The following is a 27,623-nucleotide window of genomic DNA, read 5'->3' as shown; positions in this document are numbered from 1 at the left end:
ATACAGTATGCAGACATGCACACACATACAGTACGCAGACATGCACACACATACAGTACGCAGACATTCACACACACAGTAGACAAATACACAAAAATACATAAATATATACAGTCATACACACTGATATACACACAAATATGCACATCATACATGCATACACAGACAGACACAAGCCAGTCACTCACCTCCCCCTGGCTTGTCGCTCATCAGGCTGTTCTGGTATGTGGCTATGGAGGGCGCGCTGTTTGATGGCCGTCAGACATGGCTGCACACAGTGCACCCTACAGCTGTGTCTGCTAGTAAATGATGCGGTCGGACGGCACTGTGCCTTTAACTTTGCTTGTGTGTCTGCCCTGCAGCGTCATTACTACAGATGCAGAGTGCACTGTGCGCGACCATGTTTGTTTAAGTGACGGCTGAGCTGAAGTAGTTCCGAAGCTGCTGGGGGAGCAGCCAGGGCTCCATGGTGTCCCGGCCACCAGTGGGCCCCCCATTTGTTCAGGGCCCCGGCAGTTGCCCGGGTACGCCAGGTGCTGACGCCGGCCCTGTCTCCACCTAACCAAAAACTAATCTTCACCCTCATGAGCTCTTAAAAGAGCTTTTTGGAATAAAAATATCTCATACGTTCCTTTCACTCTCCCTACACTCATATTATGCTCTCCCTATGCTGATGTAAGATGTTTCGGGTGTTGTCCCTCCTCAGTGCAAGGCATGTGATCGGTTTTGGCTGTATGAGTGTCCAAAGGGTTTCTCCTTCAGAAAGTGACATGCCTTACATGTGATGGTAGGTAGCCATTCAATACTCCTCTGCTTTGTATTGTACCACTCATGGCTATTGATAGGTCATTAATATGTGATTTGTGGATAAGTAACCCCAGGAACCCTACTGATAACCAAAATATAGAGTCAGTGGAGCTTGACAGAGTGCTGCATCCCTTCACTGCAGTAACCACTGGAGTAAGAAACAGATCAGAGAGTGTCCATCAGGGATTCGGAGCAATGTAAGCACTGATAGTATCAATATGTAATAATGAAGAAAAAAATACAGAAAACAGACAGAATTTTAATCAATTAACTTTTTTTATTTTTACATTTTTCTCTTTGAGAAAATTCTAGCAATAGTAATTTTGTTATTAAAATTTCCATATATAGTATGAATGTCCCCATTCTGAGAAAATTGACACTGAGCATGCCCATGGCCAGATCAGTTTCTTTTCTACTGACATCCAAGTGAGTGCACTTCGAGGAGCTGAAAAAATAGGTGAAACCTTGATTTGAATGTCCAGGGAGGTGAGAGTGGCTTCTGGTAAGGACTCTGGGATCTCTTCTATGTAAAACTCCCTGGTATATTTACTGTCCACTTCTCACACCAGTTTATTATCATTTATTTTTCTGCTTTTAAACAGATTGCCTCGATTTAAAAATTCAGTGTCAACTGAACAATTGTCACCTATTTCAATTATATATTTCTCTTAGTGATTGCCAGTGATAAAAAGATGACTAAATCTAGAGAATTATCAAAGATTGAAAGAATCCCAAAAATTTAACGTGAAATATCATTTACGGACTTCAACATTTGATTTTTATCTGTAGAAAGCCTTAAGGAAATCTGATACTGCAACATCCCTTCATGTACAATTATTCTTGATGTTCCTCATCTTTTTTCATCGGTGTCTACGTCGAAGAGCAAGCTGGAAGATAAAGATGAAGGCCGCCGTCAATACCAAATTTCATTCTTGAGAGATACAAATGGCAAGATAAAATGACAAATATTGGGCTTAGAAAAATATTTAGGGCGAAAACATTTTTGAGAGGGAAGAATGGTCCTTCAAAAATAAGATTATCACATGGTAAATATCAGAGTAGGTGTAATACAATTTACTAAGGAGGTGATTGGTAGGAGGAAAAGATCCTCCATCACCAACCTTTTTCTGCCAAGGCCAATGTTTCTATAGAACCCTTACCAGAATATTATTTTGTTTCACCCCATGGAAGCCAATGTATGAGCAGTGCTCATGTTGGGAACTCCACTTTATGAGAATATAAGCATCCTTTGATGATATACAGCCAATAATAGGTGAAGGTTGGTTCATGGTTGGTTGTGGCATACACTTGGCTGTCTCCATAAGTCCTAAAGACTTTAATTATTCCAGAGGCCTTCACAAATTTTAATCTGGCCATGGATTATAAAAGGTCAAGGGAGGGAGGGTCGAGTATCAGAAGGATCTGGTCTAATTTTTAAAGAAAATGCAATCAAGAAAACCCTTAGAACTTTTCCTTTCTTGTGAAAATTTCCATTTAACTTACCACGATGGCAAAGGCAATGAATATCAGGACCAGAACTGTACCCATGAGTGCCAGACACACAATTCCCCATGTTGGGACCTCATCTGTATTCGGAAAAAGGAAGGCCAAAAATGTTATAGTCGTGTAAGGAAAAGACTCGTAAAGAAGGATCTCAAATACCAAATTCAGACACAAGCTGGTAACTTACACGCTTCACTCATCTGCTTCCATTCTCAGATTAATGGATATTCAGAACTAAAATTTTCAATCACATGTTCATTTTTTATGCGATATGGGGTAATTATTATTATTTTAATTATTAACCCATAATCTGTTTGATTTGCTAAAATTGCTAATATTTCTTAAGCCCGTTTTAGTGAAAAGCTGTCCAGAAAAAGCTGACTGAGGTTATTTAGAAAGGGGTTCCTAATCTTTTCTCAAAGTTCTTACTAAATAGACCAAAAAAATATCTGATCCTCACCATCTGTGGTCAAATGCCATGTCAAAATTAAATTTCTCTCCTGAATTTTGTATAACAAAATGAATCAATTATGTTACTAGACCAGATATGTCTGCGGGCAAAAAAACAAGTTTGTAGGTGTTAATAAGTTTTGCAAAAACTGTAGCCTCATCAGAGTGACGCTTGAGTCAAAACTAAATGTCCTCGTTCTTTCTCATTCTTGCTTATAATAGGGAATAAAGTGTTAATGCATTCTTTGTAAAGTCTGAGAGAAGATGTTGGTGTATGTTGGTCAATGCTCATAAATAACTTTTCACAATTCACCTTTATTAGCTTCATAGATATATTGTGGGCAATGAGTGTTCTACAGTAAAACTTTAAAGTGAAGGAGAAGAGGTAAGAAATGAACAAAAAAGGATAAGAATAAAGTTTGGAAAAGGAAAGAGAATTATAAGAAGAAAGTAAAAGATGAAAAAGTTGTTTGGGTCTACATAACATGTGTTGTATGGCACCGAAATCGCATTGTCACATTGTAACATCGGAACTAATGATTTCCTATGGTGTTGCACCGTGAAGGGCAACTTCCTTCAATTGTGGCACAGATTTGCAAATGTTTCCAAATTTGTTGGTTTTTCTCTCACTGGTCACAAGTAGCACAATACTCACTCGCCATAGATTTCAATGTAAATCGCAATCACATGCGAATGAAGAATAGAAAAAATGACTAGAAGACGACGGAGTTACGTAAGAGTAGAGTACTTAGTAGAAAAAAGATTAGTAAAAGAAGCAGAGGAACTAGGTGTAGAAATTAAGAGAAGTAAAATTAAAATAATTCCTAGAAAAAGTAGAAGAAAAATTAAAAAGGAGTGGTAAAAGAGGGAGTAGAGGAATAAGGAGAAGAAAAATGAGAAGCACATTTGAAAGAATGAGTAGAGGAAATAGAAGAAGGAGAAGGGTTAGCAGATTGAGTAGTAAAAATGAGAGAGAGAAATTGAGAAACAAATGGGTCAAATAAAGCAAAACAAGGAGTGGAAGAATGAGTAAGAAGGAGTCGAAATAGAATGACAAAAAACCATATTAGTTAAAAAAGAAAATAGACTTGGAGTTAAAGAAGAAGGAGTTGAAAAAGCTGAAACCCACATGTTTCCTTTGGCTCTTAAAACTAAGATTTTCTTGCTTACTTTCTCTTCTTCTCAACATCAATGTACTTGTTATACAATCAGGAGGCATCTAAAGTATAGCTATCTTTGGTAAGTTTGGTTCTGTAGAAGTGGTGGAAGGCCATACATAATGTGAGCCGTAAATGCTTTTGAATTACAAAATTGTTTTAGGTAATGGATCTTTAAAGGGACTGTCCAGTGCAGATATCACCTATCTTCTGGATAGGTGATAACTTACTAATTGGTTTTCAAGAAATTGGGTTCTTCCATGTGCAGACTTTTTAAAGTTATGATTAATGGGGATTACAAATGTTGATGGGCAGAGGCCCTCCAATCAATTCAAACAGAATCATGGACATGTATAAACCAGTCACATCTTGTAGAACTTGAGCATTTAGTTCTTGAAGTCAAGAAGATTCCTGTTGCCGAATCCTAACCAGTGCAGTTATAACATCTTTCTTCTACTGTCTTGTATACTTACTGTATGAATAACAAAGAGATCCTGTAACACAGAGAAGAGATGATATTAATTATAAAGGAAGAATTTTGAAGATAACATAAAACCTCTAAGAATGCCAGTATTTGGCCACCAAACCATTTATACTTTGCTTGCAAACTTTGTGTGATGAGAATATAATAAGGCTGAAAAATCTGGGTATTTCCAGTTGGTTATACATCCTAAAATGGCATTTTGATTAGTACAGTTTCACTGGTTGTCTTAAGTTGGCCATACACATGAGAGAGATGTTGGCCAAAATTTGGCAGAAAGCTCTCTCTCCCCACTTCCCCATATATATGAGAACATAACTCGTTTTGTGTTGTCACAGACACCCCTAACTTTCCCTTATCCCCTTTGATAACAAAAGGGTTGGATATTGAAATACTATCTGTCCGATCCTTCTCTCCCCTGAGGCCCGATACGCATCCAATGGTTGGCTGGTGTCGTATTCGGCAGACTTTCATCTAATGTGTATGGAGTCGGTGAGAATAGACTCCCAACACCCGCTCCATTAGCCAAGTCAGTAATCTGTAGTTGCTCCTACCTGTCAGTATCCCCTGCTCCCCTTTTGATTAGCCAGCCTGGTGGTGTGTCATCATTGGCGTGTGATTGAGATGTCATGTCAGGCCAACTAATCAAAAGAAAATAGATAATGGCTGCACTCAATTTTACTGTGCTAAAGCAAGAAAATGTGCAATACATGAAATGTGAATAGCATAATGGCTTGGGAAATTTATGAAAAAACACATGAGATTCTTAGCACAAGATTTGGCCAAATGTTGTGAGCCCATCCACCAAACGTCAAGGTAATCTCAAAACGGATGGGTACCTGAGCTGACTGCCTAGTGTGAACACTTACCTATGGCTAATAACATGATAAAGCCTGCTTTTATAGGAAGATCAGAACCAACTGTGTCTGGATGTAGTTAAAATCATCCGTTTTGAGATTGCAGCCATTTGAGAGTGCAGCCATTATCTATTTGCTATGTAAGACTTTTTGGTTATGCACCAGTTCAGACTAGATGGCTGTTCAGTCAGTTTTCTTATATTTACTATGTACTATTTTTTTCTGACTTGAACGCCCCGCCCTTCACCATGCTGTGATTTTAACTACATCCAGACACAGTTGGTTCTGAGCTTCCTATAAAAGCAGGCTTTATCATGTTATTAGCCATAGGTAAGTGTTCACACTAGGCAGTCAGCTCAGGTACCCATCCGTTTTGAGATTACCTTGACGTTTGGTGGATGGGCTCACAACATTTGGCCAAATCTTGTGCTAAGAATCTCATGTGTTTTTTCATAAATTTCCCAAGCCATTATGCTATTCACATTTCATGTATTGCACATTTTCTTGCTTTAGCACAGTAAAATTGAGTGCAGCCATTATCTATTTGCTATGTAAGACTTTTTGGTTATGCACCAGTTCAGACTAGATTTCTGTTCAGTCAGTTTTCTTATATTTACTATGAACTAATCAAAAGAAGACCCTCAGATGCCTTCAAGTAGGAGGTGGTTCTCAGGGCTCCCATCCAGCTGCCACCCAATAGAATGGTTCCTGCAAGCGCCAGTGTTTATAGTAATAATAACCATTAAAATCTTGGGTGTAAATTGGGATAGTTTTTACTTCCCTGGTCATCTAGGAAAGTAGCGGTATTAATTGATCATTCTTTATATCCAGTAGGTTACTCAGCAGGAGTTTTTGGGGGTCTGGTTTAGCTTTCTCTCCCTGTCATTTAACAGCCTAGCATGCCTCTGTGATGGAGAAGATAGGCGTAGTATGCTCTAAGTAGTCACCAAGGAAGTGGACACTGTCACTGGCCCCCTTGAAATTGATCCCCCAGAATCTCTCTTTCCTCTCTATGGGGATTTGAACTATGGAAAGGCCCCATCCACTTGTTAATATTAGTGATGAGCGAATATACTCGAGATTTCCCGAGCACGCTCGGGGGTCCTCCAAGTATTTTTTAGTGCTCGGAGATTTAGTTTTCATCACCGCAGTTGAAGGATTTACAGCTGTTAGCGAGCATAAGTACATGTGGGGATTCCCTAGCAGCCAGGCAACCCCCACATGTACTTATGCTGGCTATCAGATGTAAATCATTCATCTGTGGCGATGAAAACTAAATCTCCGAGCACTAAAAAATACTCGGAGGTCAGCCGAGCGTGCTCGGGAAATCTCGAGTAGCGAAATACAACATGAGTGAATAATACAATATTTATCAGCTGTCCATCCAAGTCATGTTGCTAATATTATGCTTTTGATAAGTCTTTCTGTATGTCATGAGCATTCCTTGGCGAATGATTCATACTACAAGTCAAACTAGCTAAACTATGTTCAGATAAAGCTAGGACAACACTCAAATTAATTTTATACAGGAAGTAGATTTTTCATTAAAGTAATGAATATGAAAATCAGTGAATGCCTCATCTTTAATAGCATCCGAGGATGAGCCGTAAATCCACATTCCACGCATAATACTAGCATGTATGTTCCTAAGAAATCAGGCCTCACCCTTGGCACAGACCAAAGAGGTTCTTAATCAGGCGAATCTTCGCAAACAATTCAGGAATAAAACTATGGCAACAAATACTTTTAGCTTGTAAAAAGTTACCCTTATAGATCTTTATGAACCGGAGAAAACAGTACTTAACTAGTTATAAATATAATAAATAAATGTCCTCTAAAATATATAAAACAGATGTTCCAAACATAACATTTTTTAAAAACGTTCTTAAAATTAAGATTCGACAAGGCTTTTATGTTTTCGTCCGATATATATATATATATATATATATATATATATATATATATATATATATATAAATATATATATATATATATATATATTATGGCTTCCATTGACAGGAAATATCCTAAATACTGTAAACAAAACTCTCAATGAGTTAATTAAACTCGGCTCTGTGAAACACATGCCTGCAATAATACTACCCCCAAAAACTCAAGGTGACCCTACGAAGCCCACCAAATGGACGTAGCCTTTCTCACCCAAATGGCCAAAAACGTAGTAGGACTCACCAGAGAATTGTAGACAGAGGACCAGGAGCAGCAGGAGGTAGGACATTTTGGAAGAACTGCTTTCACTGTTTACATTGTGCCAGGAAAACTTTATATATGAGCGAGTTCGCCACACCTACCTTACTTAATGGGAGCCAGTTCTGAGCCGTGCCCTGATTTGACCCGTTAACACAGAGAGTGCAACCTGACATTCTGTTTATGTGGTACAGTCATCTTCACAAAGACTTAAAGTTCATTCCAGAAATAATTTTTGTAAATTTTTTATTTGGAAATAAAACCTACTGTTATAGCACCACCCAAAAAGGCATTTGCAGAGGTGATATCTGGGTACTCACATTTCCCTGCTTCAGCAGGTTGGTAGGTAACCAAGTATCTCCTCTTTTGGTTCAAATGATAGCCACAACCTTGCTTAGTCTGGCACATCTTTCTGCTCCTTGGTTGAGAAGAGATAAAAACGATTGGCATGTTGGGCAAAGACTGGTAAATAGACGCATCTTATGACTCCCTTGAGGAAAGTCTGGTTGTTCTGTGGGGTCTTCTCATTGATGGGGCACTGTGCATGCTATGACACCATCGCAGTTGTTTTTATAGAATGCTTTGAAAATACGACCTGATGTTTATTGGGAAACCTAATGAGTATAAGTGGGCAAATATGTTGGAGTTGAATTTACAAATGCCATGGCTGCCATTTTGCTGAACCTAAAAGGACCATCAAAAGGTTAAAACATTTTAATAATTATTATACTCACCTTACCGCTCACTTCTCCAGCCCTTCTGCTCCTCAAGGTTCCTTGTCAAGCATCTTCCTATCACCACTGTTCGCACTGCCGCAACTGGGCCCATGCCAGTGTGGCCTTCCTACATCAATGCCTATTGCAACTCGATTCTCGGAAGGTAAGAATAATGCTTTGTTTATTTTTAAGAATGGGGACATTATACTAGGAAGAGGCTCAGGACGGGGGACATTGTTATAGAATGTAGCCAAGGATGGAGGGAATCATTATTGCAGGAAGGAACTAGGATGGGGGATATTATATCAGGAAGTGGCCCAGGATGGGGGACATTATGCAAGGAAGGAGCCTAAAATGGGGGAAATAATACCAGGAAGAGGCCCAGGATGGGGACATTGTTATAGCATGGTGGGCATTATTACAGAAAGAGGCCCAGGATGGGGGATATTGATTCAGGAAAGGGCCAGGATGGGGACATTATTACTGGAATGAGACAGAGCAGGGGGACATTATTACATCAGCAATGAATATGCATGTTCTTTAAGGCTCTAGAATGCTACAAAGGCCCATACATCTGACCAACATACAGGTGGAGGCCCAGGTCCCAATTTTTCACCAGGGCCCATCGAACTCTAGCTGCGCTACTGCAAAGTTACAATGTATTTCATGACATCAGGATGTTGTGACCAGAGATGAGTGAACTTGTTCAGAAAATGTTTTCCCAATCTCAAATTTGGCACGAGCATAACACATTTGGATTCGTGTTCGGTTTCCTGAGCATTTTTACTAAAAGTTGGCAAAATTCGGTCACAGTTTGATAAAGCATCGCATTTTCAGTAATCCTTTTGTTATGGCTTTGGCTAGGATAGTGGTGCAGTATGATTAGCAGGTGGGATGGGGGACCTGTTTGATGAAGGGAGGGTGTGTGCCTAGGTCAGAGGAGCTGCAGAGTGTAATTTTTTTTTTTTTTTTTTAATTTCCTTTAATAACTTAATGTGTGTACATTCTGGCAGCCAATCATGGCGCAGAAACCATCTACAATGTCACGACACAAGATCTTCTGTGATTGGCTGCCGAAGTCATATGTCCCTGTCCATATAAAAAGTGGACATCTTATTTTGCTGGTGCCATTTACTCAGTGTCATAGTGCAGACATAGTGCTAGTGCTGCTGCTGAAAGTGAAGTTGTCATTTACCTAGATAGGATCCTGTCCTGTGTGAAATTGATCTTCAAAAATCTAACAAGATTGTGCTAAAACTCTTTTGCAGTCTCAGGAGGCCCCATTTGCTAATCCAAATTGTTTGTGATAAGACTGTGTTTCAGTGAGAAATCAGAAGGCCACATTTCTTCTTAAAAATCATTAGGCTTAATATTGGGGTGTAGCTAGGGGGCCCAATTTGCTAATCCAAACTATTTGTGATAAAACTGTGTTTTATTGAGAAATCAGAAGACCACGTTTCCTCTTAATAATCATTAGGCCTATAAGTATATATTGGGGTGCAGCCAGGAGGCCCCATTTGCTCATCAAAATCGTTTGTGACAAAACTGTGTTTCAGTGAGAAATCAGAAGGCCAGATTTCAACTTGAAAATCTGTAGGCCTAATATTTGGGTGCAGCCAGGAGGCCCTATTTGCTAATCCAAATTCTTTGGGATAAAACTGTGTTGCACTGAGAAATCAGAAGGCCAAATTTCCACTTAAAATTGTTAGGCTTAATATTGGGGTGCAGCCAGGAGGCTCAGTTTGCTAATCCAAATAGGTTGTGATAAAACTGTGATTCATTGAGAAATCAGTATGCCACAATTACACTTAAAAATCATTAGACCTAATATTTGGGGGCAGTCACGAGGCTCAATTTGCTAATCCAAATTGTTTGGAACAAAACTGTGTTTCAGTGACAGATCATAAGGCCAGATTTCCACTTTAAAACATTAGCCCAAATATTGGGGTGCAGCCAGGAGGGCCAATTTGCTAATCCAAATAGCTTGTGATAAAACTGTGTTTCAGTGAGATATCAGAAGGCCACATTTCCTCTAAAAAATCGTTAGGTATAAAAGTGTTGTTTAGACACACTATCAAGAAAATAAATAGTGACTGTTCATTTAGTGACAGGTGACTGACAGGTCTGGGCCTAATGTTCTGAAACAGCTGGATACAAGAGGGGAAGGGTACATACAACATGAGTGGGAAAAAGCGAGGTCGCTCTGGAAGGGAGAATAGGCTTGTTGTTCGATGTCTACATGGGTTAGGTGTTAATGTTAATGAAACCTCAACTGAGCAAACACTGTATTACCCTATTCAAAGACCACTGACAACATCTGTTACTAGATGGGCTACTCTAATTAATTTATTTTGGAGCTGCACAGCGGTCTGCCTTGTAGACAAGGCTCCAAAAGAGCATGTGCTCAAGTGGGTGGCAAGTGCTGCATCAAGTGGCCTCTCCTCCTCTTCCTCCACCGATACGTCACACACAGTACAATCCTTAGAGGCAGCACACCAATCACTCTTGTTTCTCCCTGTACCACAAATTTCCAAATATCCAACTGACTGAGGGGAAGCACCGATGGGCCATTCTGCAGAGCTGCTCACACATTCTATTCCATGGGCATCAGAGGACTGCTCCAAAGATTCACAAAATCTAGAGAAGGAAAGCATCTGCACCAATGCCCAAAATCTTTTCATTTTGGATCTGGGAAGGACAAAGTAGGGTCCGAACAGAATCCAGACCCTCGTCACCAGACGTTAACCACTGGGGTTGGAGGTGATCCTGATGTGACTCAGATATCAGAGTCACAAGTGGACTGTACTGTAGTGTTTCACCTGGAAGTAGTTTACCATGCTGGTCTCTGAACGAGAGTTTCTTCACAATTTTTACTCTGCTCCTGGCTGCAAGCACGCCATGAGCGCTGATTCATCTTATGACAGGTAATCCCTCTCTGTGATTCATTGTGTTTTCTGACAGCTTTTCCTGATATTTTTCACCTGATTTACATGATTTGCTTTGGTAGTTTTAGGGTATGTGCACACGTTGCGGATTTCTTGCAGAAATTTCCTGAAGAAAACCGGAAATTGTCTGCAAGAAATCCGCATTTTTTTTTTTGCGTTTTTTTTCCGTTTTTTTCGCGTTTTTTTAGCATTCTGCAAGCGTAATTAGCTTGCAGAATGCTAAAGTTTTCCAAGCGATCTGTAGCATCGCTTGGAAAACTGACTGACAAGTTGGTCACACTTGTCAAACATACTGTTTGACAAGTGTGACCAACTTTTTACTATAGATGCAGCTTATGCAGCATCTATAGTAAAAGATAGAATGTTTAAAAATAATAAAAAAAATAAAAAAATGCTTATACTCACCCAGACATCTCATCAGCGGCGTCCGTTCGTCTTCCTATAGCTGGTCTGTGCGCACAGGACCTAGCGTGACGTCACGGTCACGTGAGCGGTCACATGACCGCTCACGACCAATCACAGGACAGTGACGTCATCGGCAAGGTCCTTCGCCGCACATCAGCTACAGGAACCGAACGGCAGCGTGCAGCGGTGAGGCGGGAACACTGCGCGGGACATCGAGGGTGAGTATAGGACTATTTTTTATTTTATTTCTTATTTTTTGACCACTTATATGGTGCCCAGTGCGTGGAGGAGAGTCTCCTCTCCTCCACCCTGGGTACCAACCGCACATAATCTGCTTACTTCCCGCATGGTGTGCACAGCTCCGTGCGGGAAGTAAGCAGATCAATGGACTCCTAGGTGTGCGGAATCCCTGCAATTCCGCATTTTTAATGAACATGTTGCTTTTTTTTCCGCTATGCGATTTTTTCGCGGAAAAAATCGCAACATTTGCACAAAAAATGCGGAATACCTTGTAAATAATAGGAGGCATATGTTAGCGTTTTTTTCGCGTTTTTATCACGTTTTTATAGCGAAAAAACGCGAAAAAAACGCTAAAAATCCTGAACGTGTGCACATGGCCTAACTCTTTCTTTCTTATCTTGTGCCTTTGCTCTGATCTTCCCTTCCTGGGTCTTTGTGGATTTTCCATATGCTATAACCTTTCAGAGATTGCAAGTGTTATCTGGGCAGATATTTACTTTAGCAATGTGAGTTTTGATGTTGACCTCATTGGCTTAAATTTTTTTATTCACTTTATCTAACAACCCCTGGTTTAAGAATTTTTACATTATTATGGGGTCTAAGGGGTATCGTTTCTCCTTATGGAGAGTGACATACCATAGAAGAGGCAATTTGCATACATTATTATGTTATTTTGTACCCTTGAATAATACATTTTGATGTAAAGGTGTCGGGGCCGTAATAACGACAATTAATCCTCATTCACCAGTCATTCCAAATTGTAATGTGAACGCAGAACTTCTGATACCGGAAAAAGAAATGATTCAGACACGTAGCTGATTCAATCTTTGCTGACGCTCTTGCGTTCACCTGTGTCCAGAGCCGAGCAGCAACTACTTTTTTTTTATTGAATACACAGTACTATTGTTTAGGAAAAAGGAATGCATTAGGCGGAGTTTAAGCAGCATACATCTAGTGCTCAGTCTCTCTCTCTCATTCGTCAGGACATCTTCGATGGTTACTTTCTTCACATTCCAGAGTTATCTTTTTCAAGAGAAATAAACTTAACTCTTCACATTCTAAACTGAAATGAACAATGAACACTGGCAGCCATCTTTAGATACAATTACATTTGCATTAGCTAGCAGATAGGAAAAACTTATTGTTTCACAGTATAAAAGTATAACAGTACAAAAAGTGTATAAAGATTTATAAAAGTATAAAAGGTATATAAGAAATATATTTTCACCTTGACAATCCCCCCTAAACACTAAGTTTTTCCCTTAAAGAAAGATCCTTCGAGACTGTCCATGTGATGGGAAAAGGGGAGGTGGATTTCTTCATCCAGACACCTCAGAAACTCTCCCCTAGCGAGAGGCCTCCAGGCAGCTGAACCCTTCACTAACCTCACATGGAGTTCTCCCACTGTCCCTAAACTAAATCTCTTGGCATCATCTGAGAATGGGGGGTTTTGTCTACTCTCTTGAGAGGAATATACTTAGGGATCTCCCCTGGATCAGTACCATTGTACTCTGGTGGGTCTACTTCTTGATTGAGGAAGGTGCCAGTCGGAGTTGCTTTGGCAATAACCTTTTTATACAAGGGAATAACACAACAGAGGATTATCGATTCAATTATAAGGAGAGCAATCAGTACTAAACAAACTTATTGAAGGAATCCCTTGATCCCACCTAACCAACTGGAGAAGAAAGATGTGTCTGCTCCAGCATACATGACACGTCGTCTTATTGTCCTAATTTGTTCAACTTCTTTAGAAACCTTCAGGTCTTTTGGATCTACATTTCGCCATTCAGGTCTGGCTGTCTATATTTCGTCTCGTAAGTCTTTGGTCATACCGTCAATGAATGTATTTACCAATACTTTAACATCAAGTGGGTTTATGGGACTGTACTCCATGTCTTCCTATTTCAGCTGTAACCGTCCAAAGTATAGCTCTACACTCTCTCCTTTGTCACATTTGTAGAAAATCTTAATTTGCGTCTTAGCACGTCACCTGTTTTTGTGCTCACTAACTACCTAGGCCTGCCCAGGTGCACTTATACGTCCAACATATGATCATTATTTGTCTGTAGAATGAGAAAGGTTGGTTCTCAGGGTCAGCCAATTGTTTTTGCATAGCTAGCTAATCAGAGGGCCTCCAGGGATAATACTCCTGTATCTGTCTTACCCTACCTGATGTGGTTGGTTCTCTGGTGGTGGGGGCGACATGACATGCTGGTCTACAGCTCCTTCCCAAAAGGATTACTGTCAGCCTACTTCTAAAAGTTAATGTCCCCACTATCCACCAACCACAATCCTGTGTCAGCTTCTTATATCACTGCATGTGATCTTGTCTGGACAGGATTCAGTGTAGTTCTCTTAGGTCGGGTTGCAGCATGGGTCATACAAGTGTTAGGGCCCAAATCCTCAACTATACCCTGAAAGGCATCTTGGCTAAAATTGACAAATCTTTGTTCACTGTAATATATATGTAATTGATCCATTCAACATTTTTATTAATCTGCACCTGTGGGATTATAGAAGCAATGCCGGCATAAATCTGGTTCTGGGCTTCAAACTGGTCAGGCACCCCCCTTGGCACCCCAATGGCATCAATATATACTAGTGGATCTTCTTCATAACTCATATGGAGCTGATCGAGACTTCTCCTCTTTCTGGTAGGTTCATCAGGTATCTTTGGATCCCAAGGTAAAATTTTGAACTGCATGGCTAGTTTAACAAGCGTGCATTGGCCTATCCAGGCATTAGGCAACCTAGGACGGAGCTTACCATCCCAACATAACCAATAAATGTCGTACATATAATGTGTATGTTTAATTAGCAAGTCAGTATCTAAAGAACTGTTCTCCCTGCAGAAACTTGTCTCGAAGATCCCTACTGGTGTATCTGTGGTGTCGTGGGAATTATAGCAGGTGTAATTGTCAGTTAATACGGTTACTTCTCCTGGGACCTTTAGTTTAGGTTTCTCATGAATTAGTGGAACATAGTCTGGGCAATCAGTGGGCTTCAAACCTTTCAACAGATTCATAACACAGGCAGTGATGTTGTCATCAGGGAAAAGCAGTCCATGTGTGTATAGGTGTGTATTCGCAGCAGCACAAGCAATACATCCTACAGAGATGTTCTGGACTTTTACATTGTATCTCACCCATTCTAACCATAGGTTTTTCCTTGGGGCTGTTTGTGTTTCTATGGAGAAAACCTCTTGCCAACTGAGACCTGGAATGGGTATCACTTCATTGACTATATTTTGCAAACGCTCACCTGGGCCTGTTTTAGGTGTACTGGTAACAGGGGCCTTGGTTGGTCTGAAACTAATATCCTGGAGCTGTATATGGCCTAAATTCCCATGGTATCCACTATTAAATACATAATTATAATATTTTCCCAGTACAAACGTCTGCAGATCAGCAGATTGGGGGCTTTCAAGATTCAGGAGGAGGGGGTGACAACTTTTACCCCATTTACAGCCCCTAAGTGGTTGCAGAAGGGCTGTTAGATGCATTCTCTCACGAAGACTCCTACCCGTCCCATCCTTGGGAACATGGCTTCACTAGGTTTATATCCCCAATCATCTCCCGTGTTCCAGGCAGCATCTGTCTAATAATAACAGTTATTGTTGTCATTTCTGGTAACACACATATAAAACTGGATGATCCCCTTTACCACCCGTTCAGTCTCAAGGCACTTGACTACATCACAGAAATCAAATCGCCAGATATTCACCGGGGCTGTCAGGTTTATCCAGAGAATAATGGGACCAGAATTCTTATTTACAATAGGGGCCGAAGAGGTAGGGGCGAGGATGGCCCTCAGTTCCAAGGTCAAAAACAGCAACATTTCCCTTCAGTCACTACTGTGACTAAACACTGGTTCGGTCTCTTTTACAGTGTGAGGCGTGGATCCAGGTGCTCTTTCCTTCAAGTTTTACTGCAGTGGGGGTGACCAGGATCACCGTGTGGGGTCCTTCAAATCTCGGCTGGAGACAATCTCTGCACACAAACTTTTTCACATACACCAGGTCTCCTGGCACAAAGGGATGGTGTCCAGGAACCTTGTCTGGGTCTGGAAGAGAACTGAAAACGGTTAAATGCACTTTGGCAAGGTGTCCATGTAAGGCCTGCACATAGCTAGTCAAGCCCTGGTACTTGAGTTGCAACTGTTGTGGAAAGAAACATTCAAGATTGGGGCTCCTGCCAAACAGAATCTCATACGGTGACTGTCCTGTCTTCCTGTTTGGGGTATATCTTACTGAAAACAAAGCTAGAGGAAGGCATTCTGTCCATGGTTTACCAGTCTCTGCCATTGCCTTCTGGATTTTAAGCTTAAGAGTTCCATTTAGTCTCTCCACTTTTCCACTACTCTGCGGATGGAGTATGCAATGCTTGACTTACCCCCAGTGCTGCCATTACCTCTGACATGATCTCTCCAGTAAAATGGGAACTCCGATCGCTTTCAATGACTTCAGGAACTCCATACCTGCATATGATCTCAGCCATCAGTTTCTTCACCGTTGTCTTAGCCGTAGCTTTGGCAACTGGGTAGGCTTCTGGCCAACCTGAAAATAAATCAATGCAGACCAACACATACTCATACGTCCCTACTCTGGGTAACTGAATATAATCATTCTGCAGTCTCTGGAATTGGTTAAAGGGGCCGGGGAGTGTGTTTGGATGGGGTTTTCACTGTCCTACTCTGATTATGTGTGGCACATATCATGCAGCTCTGTACCTGCCTTTCTGCGCAGGTGGAAAACTCGGGGGCAATCCATTGTTTCTGTAGGGTGTCACACATGGCCGTCTTCGAGTGGTGCACATTCCCGTGCAGAACCTGTGCCATCATTGGGTACAGTACCTGTGGTAGGCAGACCTTTTCACCCCTCCCCCATAGTCCGGTGACGGTATCAGAGCAAGCCCCTATCTTTTGCCACCTATTTTTCTCCTCCTTACTTGCCTGTTCTTGTAACCGGGCTAAGATGTCTTTCAACACAAGTGGAGATGGTGGGGTGTCTAGGTGATGTACTTGAGAGGCTACAGGAGTGCTTGCTGCTTTCTTGGCAGCCTGGTCTGCCAGTGCGTTACCCTTTGTCCGTCCATCAGTGCCTTTGGTATGTGCCTTTACCTTTATGATGCCTGATTGGGTGGGAAGCTGTAGTGCATTCATAAGTTGCTGGACTGCCTCAGCACGTTTAGAGGGGTGGCCATTTGCTGTCAGGAGAGCCCTGGCTCTCCAGATAGGCCCATAATCGTGTGTAATGCCAAAAGCATACCTGGAATCAGTGTAGATATTTACAGTCTTACCTTCTGCTAGTTTGCACGCTTCTTGTGCAGACATATGAGCTGGCATTAACTCTGCCTTGATTACCTCATGTTCTGAGACCACAGCATATCTGGTACAGAAGCGTCCTTAGTCATCTTGGTGACGGGATCCATCTACAAAAAGCTCAAAATCAGCATTAGAATAGGCACACTAGAGACCAGCCGTTTCCTGAGACATCAATTCTAGACAATCATGTGGTTTGGAAACCTAATCTTGTTCCTCTGGATCCATTCTAGAAAGAAAAAGAGTGTCCTTGCTCATGTCACCTTCATGTCACCTACTCCTCCCCCCTTTGGATCCAGGGGAACTAGGAGAAGAGTAGCGGGGTTCAGGACAGTGCACCTTTTCAAAGTCTCATTAGTAGGCATGAGAATAACACACTGAAGTCGCAGCTGTCCAGCCATGGACATGTGGCCAGGTTGTACTTGGTTAAGGATACTATGTACATCGTGTGGGGTGTGGACCATCAGTGGGTGATCCAAAACAATCTCTGAAGACTTGTGTAGCAACAGCTGGACAGACAACACGGTCCAAATACAGGAGGGACTTCCTCTTGCCACCCTATCCAGGCGGCCGCTGTAATAAGCAACAGGTCTCTATTTGTCTCCATGAAGCTGAATCAGCAAACCTGTAACATGTCCTGCATAGGTGAGCTCTGTCTGCAAGGCAGTCTGCAATACTGTACGGCAGTGCTCGGGTGTCTTGTAATCATATATAGGGCCTGCAATGTGTAACACTGTATCACAGGGCAAATTCCCTCTTTGGGTGGACATAGCGTCTCCTGGATGCAAGGGGCCATAAGTGGCAAGGTAGGCCTGACACTCTTGGACTATGAATGGGCCCCCCTTTTTTTTTTTCTTAACGGGAAACACGGGTGTGTTACATGGGGAAACACAGGGTATCAGGGCACCATTATCGAATAACATTTGTATTTGCCCCTTGAGACACTGCTCCTGATCATGTTTCAAAGGGTACTGATGGACTTGGGGAAAAGGAGCACCAGGTTTGAGAAACACTTTTACTGGTTCTACAGGCATTATTGGGGGAGAATCTGTGTCTATCAGGACCATCATCTTGGAATTGTATCCTGGAGCAGAACTGTAATAATAAATCTGCCCCCAGTAAATTTACCGAACATATAGAAAAGATTACGAACTGAGCAGTAACTTCAGGGAAAGGTCCCACAGGGATAGATTTTATAAGACTATATTCATTGGGTCTGTCATCTACTCTAATTAAAACAAGCTCTTGATCTGAGAATTGGCATGTCGGGGCTGGGGAGATAATGAAATTCCCATACGGGGTTAAAAGGGATATTGGAGTGTGAAGCTGGACTTGCATGTACAATAGGAGGGGGCAGTGGTGTTTGCCCATGGAGATAAGAAACACTGATTTCGCAGCTGCAAAGGTGGGGGCTAATGATTTAACCCCTTGTCTTTACTAAACCAAGGACAGAGAAAACTTTGGAATGCAATACATAGCCCCCCTTCCTGTAGCCCGCAGCGCCGAGGGGAAAAATTGCAAGCAAGTCGCGCAGGGATTCACTCAACCCCTCCCATCTAGTACACAGGGAGATAAGAACCTTCACTGCATTCCACAGCGCAAGAGGGAGAAACGAAACCCAGCACCTTGCCCCCCTCTCTCCGGCTTGTAGCGTAGATAAGTAGAAAAGAGAGGAAAACTGACAAAGAAATCTCGCAGCGGTCTGCTGCTGCCCCTCCCCCATACTACACAACACTGACACAAAGCTCCGTATCTTCTACAGTCACAAACGGCAGCAGTTTTCAGACTTAATTTCAACAAAACTTTCCTATAATCCTCCGTGGTCTGGACGGAGCCCCAAGGACGGTCCGTACACACACACAAGGCAGGTCTCCGCCCAGGTTGGATTCTGCACAACACAAACAGGACACACCTACACTTCTGGAGATCTCTTTCCGCCGTCATTACAGGGCGCTGGCTGAGACTGCATTTTCATCATCAGTGGCACGGCGGCCATTTTACAATCTATAACATCACAGTTCAAAGGCATTTTATAACCAAACACGGGCTCTACATTGTCTGATCCTTCCTCTCCATCAACCTATTTTCATCCTTTGTTCTTTAAGCTTCGCGCAACTCGCAGATAAGCTTCTTGACTGTCTCTTGCCCTCCCGTGACCATTGTCTTGACTTCCACGGCATCCTCATCTAACTTGTGGGGCACTGACTTCTTCTGCTTTAAGATACGCAGCTTGGCTCCCAGGATACTATGGTTTTCTGCAGTAAACCACTGGCAGCGATCGTCAACGCTGAGTTCCACAGTACGGAGCCTCACGTTCGACGTACTAGGAAAAGAGCCTCGCGCTCAATATTTCCTGTCCCTAACCTGAACACAGTGATTACAGACTATCCTGCCACGATATCCCAAACAGTCGGGAGGCAGCCTCCTAATGAGACCCCTCCACAAAAATATAGGTGGTCCCCTCACGGAACGTCTTAAGTTACCTAACTAGACAGGTGGTCCCCTCACGGAACGCCTTAGTTACCTGCCTGGACAGGTGGTCCCCTCACGGAACGCCTTATTTACCTGTCAGCACAATATCACAGAGGCTGCGTCTCCTATCCCTTTCTCTAAGCTGCCCCACAATCTACAATCTGGCTCAATTTTTCAGTCCACTTCACTACTAGACAATAGTCACAGGTAGGATGGTTGAATGGAGTACAATGACCGGTGGAGAAGGTGTGGTGTACAGAGATCGCACAGAATGCGACATTCTCTCAGTTGCTGGTTCAGAGCGTGGCACAGGATCACGTTTGATCTCACCACTCGATCATTCACCTCCCGGACCCAAGGAGACTACAGACAAACCAATAACGGCTGAGACACTAGCAAGTGTGACATATACAGTGTACATGATCGCCACTTACCGTGTACGGAGGGTGATCAGTCCTCGAGGTCAGCCACTATGGGTATCATCCACAGACATCCAGGCATGGGTCCAGAGGGTCTCGGATCGCTGGCCACGCCCCCCGTTGGGCTGCCAAAATTGTCGGGGCCGTAATAACGACAATTAATCCTCATTCACCAGTCATTCCAAATTGTAATGTGAACGCAGAACTTCTGATACCGGAAAAAGAAATGATTCAGACACGTAGCTGATTCAATCTTTGCTGACGCTCTTGCGTTCACCTGTGTCCAGAGCCGAGCAGCAACTACTTTTTTTTTATTGAATACACAGTACTATTGTTTAGGAAAAAGGAATGCATTAGGCGGAGTTTAAGCAGCATACATCTAGTGCTCAGTCTCTCTCTCTCATTCGTCAGGACATCTTCGATGGTTACTTTCTTCACATTCCAGAGTTATCTTTTTCAAGAGAAATAAACTTAACTCTTCACATTCTAAACTGAAATGAACAATGAACACTGGCAGCCATCTTTAGATACAATTACATTTGCATTAGCTAGCAGATAGGAAAAACTTATTGTTTCACAGTATAAAAGTATAACAGTACAAAAAGTGTATAAAGATTTATAAAAGTATAAAAGGTATATAAGAAATATATTTTCACCTTGACAAAGGTAGATACAACCTTTATTATTTTATGATATATGATATACAGATCTTGTACCATAACCTGTTTTTTGCATAGAAGTGATATGCTTCAGTTTATTTGTGTATACAGTGCCTTGCGAAAGTATTCGGCCCCCTGGAACTTTTCAACCTTTTCTCACATAGCATGCTTCAAACATAAAGATATCAAATGTAAATTTTTGGTGAAGAATCAACAACAAGTGGAACACAATTGTGAAGTTGAATGAAAGTTATTGGTTATTTTAAATTTTTGTGGAAATTAAAAAGCTGAAAAGTGGGGCGTGGAATATTATTCGGCCCCTTTAACTTAATACTTTGTTGCCCCATATTTTGCTGCGATTACAGCTGCAAGTCGCTTGGGGTATGTCTCTATCAGTATTGTACATAGAGAGACTGAAATTCTTGCCCATTCTTCCTTGGCAAACAGCTCGAACTCAGTGAGGTTTGATGGAGATCGTTTGTGAACAGCAGTTGTTCTGCCCAACTTAATGTGCAGAAAGTTAATTATCAGGTTATTCAAGTTGTGGCCACTGGAGGTCATCAGTTGCCTACTTTTCATGTTGTTTACCAACTTTTCCCTCAGAAGAGCAATGTCTTCTGGGTAAGTCCCGCCCTCATTCTTCTTGTGGAAGACAAGCTTCAGTAGCCATTTCTCCTCAGGTCTGAAGGGAGGCACACGTGCTCCTGTCTCACTTACTTTCCTACCCCTGTCCTAATGGATCTCGGTACGTTTATAAAGGGTTAAATGCATCTTATGTTTGTGTTAGTATTCAGCCTTATGCAGCTCCTATAGTCTGATATAGTTAGGCAGATAGTTCTCTGTAGCTTGCAGTTAGGTAAATGTTACTCTGCATGTAGATAGATGCATCTTTGTATAGAATAGGGCAGTGCTGATAGAATTACTGTGTAATGCACTCTGTATAATTCTTGCTGTAATGTCCCAGTTATTTATGTGATTGCACCCTGTATGTGCATATACTGATATGCTGTTATTCTTTACAGTTTTTCACCAGTCATCCACTATGATTATTCACTGAACATCCACTTTGTACATCAACATCATTCACTATTCGATCATCTACTATGAATACTATCCACCATTGTTGTTCAACGTTATAGTTTATGTTATCATCACCCTAATAAATAAGACTTAAGCATCAACACAGTCTGTTTACTGGGATGTGGATGAAGGTTTAGCCATATGTTGGAATCCACACAGCATCCTACGTGGAGGAAGGCAGAACAGTGAAAAACGAGACCGCCAGTCGCAGGCGGTGATTGTAAAGTAAGAACAGATTAGCTGCCTTCAGTGAAACTGATAGCCGGTCGCAGGCTGTAGTTAATCAGACTGTACGGAACCGCTAACACCCACACTGCTCCACATTCGGGTATCACAGCAGCCACCATACAGCCGCAGAACTATACTGCAGCCCGCCAAGAAGAGCTACATCATTCCCGCCACGCGGAAGCCCACCGCACATAGACTCAGTTTCCCGCCAAAACACTCAGCAGTACGCAGCTAAGCGCACAATGTCTCAAAACAGCACATCCTCACTCAAGACGAGGTCACGAGCAAGCTCTAGCAGGTCATCATTAGCAGAGCTGGCTGCTGTCGCTCGTGCTGAAGCTGAAGCAGCCAAAGCAAGGTCCTCCTTCGCCGAGAAAAATGCATCTAAAGCTGAGACAAGCAGAGCATGAAGCAGGAAATGCACATTTGCAGGCAGAACAAACTGCACGCCTGCAAGCCGAAACCGCACGCCTGCAAGCTGAAACCGCACGTCTGCGGGCAGAACAAGAGGCAGAAAGTGTCTCTAGAAAGACTTATAGCAGACAAAGAGATAGCAGCTGCAATAGCTAAGGCAGAGTACTTGGAAGCCATGAAGGATCCTGATTATGAGAGACGCAGGAACGTTCTTGGAACAGATCTAGAGCAGCAAGATCCAGCTCAGCGTGTTGCAGAGTACGTCCATCGACACTCCAGCATGGACGACACCCTCGACAGACTACATCGATCAGCCTACGCCGATTATCATCGATCCAACCCCGAACTTCGCTACTACAAACAAGAAGACGTCCAGCACAGAGATGTCAACCACAGCTACCATTCCACTGAGAAGGTACAGCTCCCACCTCACCTTAAAGAGACATCTTCTTCACCAGAAAGGTACTATGCAGACTGTCCGAAGCCAAGAGCGTCTCACAGGTATGGTGATGCACCACACACTAGACATGACTATAACATACCGGCTCGTACCAACACTGATCAAGCCACCATAGACCTCACCATTGACTTCTTCTTTGCTCATGGAAGTTGTTTGCCCGCCAAGAACTGGTAACAAAAGGACTTGTAAAGTTCACTGACAAAGCCGAAAACTATAGGTCATGGCGAGCTTCGTTCCAGAACGCCATTCAGGGACTGGACCTTTCTAGTAGTGAGGAGTTAGATCTCCTGGTAAAGTGGCTTGGAACTGAATTGGTCGAGCATGCTAAAAGACTAAGAGACATTAACATAGAACACCCACACATAGGTCTACGTAAAGTGTGGGAAAGACTTGATGAATGCTATGGGTCCATAGAAGTAATAGAGAATGCTTTATTCAAAAGAATTGATGATTTCCCTAAGATAGGGCCCAAAGGTTACCAAAGGCTTAGAGAATTGAGTGATTTATTGATAGAGTTACAGGTCGCCCAGAAGGAAGGTCACTTGCCCGGATTTGCTTTCTTAGACACTGCTAGGGGTGTCAATCCAATAGTTCAAAAACTTCCTTACAATCTTCAAGAAAGGTGGGCTATACATGGTGCATGGTATAAACAAATTCATAATGTACCTTTCCCTCCTTTTACTGTATTTGTTGAGTTTGTCGCCCAGCAAGCCAGGATCAGAAACGACCCTAGTTTTGATTTTGCTCTGTCATGTTCGACTACCCCTGGTGTCAAACCCAGTAAGACACTCGTGGCAGTCCATAAAACTTATATTGATTCCATAGGTCCTCCTCACAAGACAACTAAGCCCCCTATGGAGGAGAGCAAACCTCAGGATGTCAGTAAGCAGTGTCCTCTACACAGGAAACCTCATCCTCTACTAAAGTGCAGAGCCTTCAGGGAGAAGACTTTAGAGGATCGCAAAGGTTTCCTCAAGGAAAACAACATCTGCTTCAAATGTTGTGCTACAACCTCCCACTTCGCCAGGAACTGTGAAGCTAGCGTGAAATGTGCAGAATGCAGCAGCACGGATCACAATACAGCCTTGCACCCTGGACCACCTCCACGAGTGTTGTCACAGGCAGAGGAGCACGATGAGAAGCAGAAGAACACCGACGAAGACACCCCTGCGGTTATCGCTCAATGTACGGAGATCTGTAAGGGACTCACAGGAGGAAGATCCTGTTCAAAAATCTGCCTTGTCCGAGTCTATCCAGCAGGTCACAGAGACAAAGCGCTCAAGATATATGCAATCCTGGATGACCAAAGTAATAGGTCTTTAGCCAGGTCCATCTTCTTTGACAACTTCAACATTGTAGGCCCTGGTTCTCCCTACTCCCTTAGGACATGTTCAGGTACCGTCGAGACGGCGGGGAGGAAAGCAACCGGATACAAAGTGGAGTCCATAGATGGCCAGACCTGCCTGTCACTACCGACCATCCTGGAGTGCAACCAGATTCCCGACAATAGGTCTGAGATACCTTCACCAGAGGTGGCAACATATCACCCCCACCTGAAGCGTATAGCCCACTTGATACCTGAGTTGGAACCAGAAGCTCCAATAGCTTTGCTTCTGGGAAGAGATATACATACTACGAGTCCACAAGACTAGAGAATACATCAACGGCTCCCGGAATTCTCCATACGCTCAGAGGCAAGACCTTGGATGGGTCATTGTAGGAGATGTCTGCCTAGGAGGAGCACACAAGCCGGTCTCAGTCAACAGTATGCTTACCAGCACACTAGAAAATGGACATCCATCTCTCTTCCAGCCGTGTCACAATAGTCTGCTGGTAAAGGAACTACCGAGCAGCATTCCCCTACCTTGCCCTTTCTCAGTTCCTATCAATGAAGACCACGCCTGTGAAGGTGAACAAGACCACATAGGATGTACAGTCTTCCACAGGACGAAGGAAGACAACAAGGTAGCGATGTCTATAGAAGACAAGATGTTCTTGGACATCATGGATGAACAAATAGTCAAAGATACGTCGAACAGTTGGGTTGCACCTCTATCATTTCGACCTCAGAGGAGACGCCTACCCAACAACAGGGAATTGGTCTACAGCAGATTCATCTCCCTAAGACACAAGCTTCAGAAGTCCACACTGACAAGTGAGGCCGCAATCAGTCTACTAAAGAGGACTAAGGTTACACAAGATTTCCTCCAACAGCCGAGAGTTGATGGAAGCCTTTCCCTCTGAAGACTATTCCAGCGATCTAAAGGATTTAGACCTCAGCATTGACTCCCTTCCCATGCAGCGGAGCCTTGGATTGCTGTGGGACCTGAAGACAGATGCCTTCACCTTTCAGATCAGCAAGGATGAGAAACCCTTCACGCGCAGAGGAGTTCTTTCCTTCGTGAATAGTTTATACGACCCCTTGGGATTTGTAGCTCCAGTAACCATCCAAGGAAAACTGATGCTCAGGGACTTCACCCAAGACACTACTGATTGGGATGATCCACTTCCAGCAGAAAAGGCGGACCTGTGGGCAGAGTGGAGGAAGTCTCTTGAAGCTCTGACCAACCTTCGTGTGAAACGACCGTATGCTCCTGTGCCATCCACAGAGGTCAAAACGCAAAGACTTTGTATTTTCTGTGATGCATCAGTCAAAGCGATTGCAGCAGTAGCGTACCTCAAAACCATAGACGTAAGCGGACAATGCCATATCGGGTTCGTTATGAGCCGGACGAAATTGGCGCCACTTCGTGAACACACAATACCCAGACCCAACTCTGTGCTGCTGTCCTTGCAGTTGAGTTGGCCGAACTGATCTCGGATGCGATGAGTCTGAAGATCAAGTATGCAGAGATCTACACCGATAGCAAGGTGGTACTGGGGTACATCTGTAACGAGACACGATGCTTCTAGGTCTACGTCAGCAACCGGGTACTTCGGATAAGAAGATCCACCGGCCCTAATCAGTGGCACTACGTACCTACTCACCACAATCCTGCAGACCACGCGACTAGATCCGTTGCACCCAGTTATTTGAAGGACACTACATGGTTCACAGGTCCTACCTCTTTGTACCGTTCGATGCCCCACATCAGCAGGCCTGAAACTTTCGAACTAGTGGGTCCAGACACGGATGAAGAGATCCGACCTCAAGTGTCTGCTCTACATACAGAGATTTCAAGCTGCCACCTCGAATCTCACCGGTTCAGCAGGTTCTCCACCTGGAAGTCACTTGATCGAGCTGTAGCTTGTCTATTTCATGTAACCCAGTCCTACAAGTCAGCACTACCTGATAGCCCGAGACATTGTAAAGGTTGGCATCACTGCAGGCTTGCGTTTACTGTTCCCGACCTGGAAAGAGCCAATGTTATAATACTTCGTGTCATACAAAGAGAAACCTATGGCAGAGAAATAGACAACCTCAACAAGGGACAACCCATCCCTGAAGTCAGTGGGCTGAGGAAGCTCGATCCGATTGTTGATCAGGATGGGCTGCTGAGAGTCGGTGGCCGTCTTCAAGAAGCTGAGGTAGAAGTTTCGGAGAAGCACCCGATAATAATTCCTGGACGTCATCACGTAACAACCCTGCTGATTCAACATCATCATGTCTTAGTGAGACACCAAGGCCGTTTGTTTACTGAAGGAAACCTACGGGCGGCTGGACTATGGATAGTGGGAGCAAAGAGAAGAGTGAGCAAACTCATCTTCGACTGTGTTACGTGTCGCAAACTCCAGGGCACGTTCCAAAATCCGAAGATGGCCAATCTTCCACCCGACAGACTTAGTACTGAACCCCCCTTCACCAACGTTGGACTAGATGTATTCAGTCCTTGGTCTGTGGCTACACGACGGACTAGAAAAATACATACAGAAGCAAAGTGTTGGGCAGTTCTATTCACGTGTCTGTCCATCAGAGCCGTTCATATCGAAGTAATCGAATCGATGGACACATCAAGTTTTATCAACACACTTCGACGCTTCATCGCAATCAGAGGCCCTGTGAAGCATATTCGTTCTGACCGAGGTACGAATTTCGTTGGAGCGGCAAGAGAACTCCAAATCCCTTCCAATCTGGACATCGCTAATGTGGAAAGGTATCTAGGCGAGCAAGGATGTACCTGGACTTTCAATCTACCACACTCTTCGCACATGGGAGGTGCGTGGGAAAGGATGATAGGGATGGCACGCAAAATACTAGACTATCTTCTTGCAAGCTAACACCAGACTTACACAAGAGAGTTTAACCACGTTCTTGGCAGAGGTCTCAGCCATCATGAATGCCAGGCCACTGTCAGCACCTTCTAGTGATTCCGGAGATCCATCCATCCTTACTCCTGCGATGTTACTCACACAGAAAACCTGTGTCCCGAAAGCTCCACTCGGAGAATTCAATGACAAAGACCTCTACAGACGACAATGGAGGCAAGTACAAAGCATGTCCAACGTCTTCTGGGATAGATGGAGGAAACAGTATCTCTCCACTCTGCAAACCAGGACAAAGTGGCAGAAAGACTGCCCAAATATTCAATCTGGCGATGTTGTACTCATCAAAGACAGTCAGTCGCATCGGAACGAGTGGCCGCTCGGCCTAGTCGTCAAGACCCTTACCAGCAAAGATGGGAAAGTGCGGAAAGTAGAGGTCAGAGTGTGCAAGCTTGGGGAGAACAAACTGTTCCTCAGGCCCGTTACCGAGCTTGTATTATTATTTTCCCCAAAAGAACCTAATTGTGGCATCTGTTGACGCCAAGCGGGGAGTGTTCTGCCCATCTTAATGTGCAGAAAGTTAATTATCAGGTTATTCAA

General features: G+C 43.1%; 1 long non-coding RNA gene across 1 annotated transcript; it reads right to left on the bottom strand.

The window, feature by feature from the left end:
• Window positions 1-1,232: 1,232 nt before the first annotated feature.
• LOC143809465 (uncharacterized) lies at window positions 1,233-7,558 on the bottom strand. The gene is made up of 4 exons (XR_013222285.1): window positions 7,446-7,558; window positions 4,391-4,411; window positions 2,311-2,393; window positions 1,233-1,694 (listed from the first exon to the last, which is right to left on the bottom strand). It is a non-coding gene; the product is annotated as an uncharacterized LOC143809465 (long non-coding RNA).
• Window positions 7,559-27,623: the final 20,065 nt, after the last annotated feature.

This window comes from Ranitomeya variabilis, chromosome 2, assembly GCF_051348905.1.
Source record: "Ranitomeya variabilis isolate aRanVar5 chromosome 2, aRanVar5.hap1, whole genome shotgun sequence".
In the NCBI taxonomy this organism is placed as follows: Eukaryota; Metazoa; Chordata; class Amphibia; order Anura; family Dendrobatidae; genus Ranitomeya; species Ranitomeya variabilis.
The sequence above is the reverse complement of the archived record's forward strand: the minus strand, read 5'-3'. Positions and strand labels throughout refer to the sequence as shown.